The sequence below is a fragment of the Entelurus aequoreus genome, linkage group LG04 (genome assembly GCF_033978785.1).
Source record: "Entelurus aequoreus isolate RoL-2023_Sb linkage group LG04, RoL_Eaeq_v1.1, whole genome shotgun sequence".
NCBI lineage: Eukaryota > Metazoa > Chordata > Actinopteri > Syngnathiformes > Syngnathidae > Entelurus > Entelurus aequoreus.
Genome location: NC_084734.1, coordinates 59,111,856 through 59,112,887, shown reverse-complemented (window position 1 = coordinate 59,112,887; position 1,032 = coordinate 59,111,856). Strand labels below are relative to the sequence as shown.

At 46.0% G+C, this 1,032-nt stretch overlaps 1 pseudogene; it reads left to right on the top strand.

The window, feature by feature from the left end:
- The first annotated feature begins 566 nt into the window (after positions 1-566).
- Positions 567-647, top strand: LOC133649279 (U4 spliceosomal RNA; annotated as a pseudogene).
- The last annotated feature ends 385 nt before the right edge of the window (positions 648-1,032 follow it).

Sequence of the window (1,032 nt, the reverse complement as noted above, 5' to 3'; positions counted from 1 at the left end):
ACATGAATATGAAGCATTAAACACATTGGCTAAAAGTGAATTTTGTATCCTTGCCTGGATCTTTTTACATTGTTGAAATCAAACGTTTGCAAAGCCTGGACGACCACCTCTGTGTGTTACCAAAGTATACACAGCCTGTAGAAATGTGTTTACCAGAAGCCTGAAGTTGGCATGAGGCAGCGCACATTTCCACGTCAAGTTGACTCTTGATACAGCTCAACTTTGCCATGAAAAAGGCGTACACCAGACCTGGGAATTGCAGGAAGGTAGAGGAAGACAGCTGATCGCAGGCTAGCAGGCAGCAGAATGAGTGTCTTTCTGCCTCCAGAATAGGAGGGAGGGGCTGAGCTAGCAACCAGTAGGAGATGGGGAGTCACTGGCCATCTCTGCCGACAAGTCGACTGGAGGGCATCACGGTTCAGGTTTGAAACGCCCCGTTAAAATTGGACACCATCTGATGACATCTTCTCCTGGTTGAAAGCCTCAGTATGCAGAGTGATTGAGTGAGTCAGCATCAACGGAGATCATCTTCGTTGATGCTGACCCATCTCCGGGAGATGTATATCAGCTTTACACAGTGGCAGTATCGTAGCCTATGAGGTTTATCCGAGGCGCGATTATTGCTAGTTAAATTTTTAAAGACCTGCTCAGTGGCCTTGTGGTTAGAGTGTCCGTCCTGAGATCAGTAGGTCGTGAGTTCAAACCCCGGTCGAGTCATACCAAAGACTATAAAAATGGGACCCATTGCCTCCTTGCTTGGCACTCAGCATCAAGGGGTTGGAATTGGGGGTTAAATCACCAAAATGATTCCTGAGCGCGGCCACCGCTGCTGCTCACTGCTCCCCTCACCTCCCAGGGGGTGGAACAAGAGGATGGGTCAAATGCAGAGAGTAATTTCACCACACCTAGTTTGTGTGTGACTTTCACTAACTCTAACTTTATTTAATAGTAGGCAAATATAATAATAAATACATTTAAATACCTCAATATTGTCATGTCTGTGTTGATCATGTGTTTTTTGGCCATGTTTTG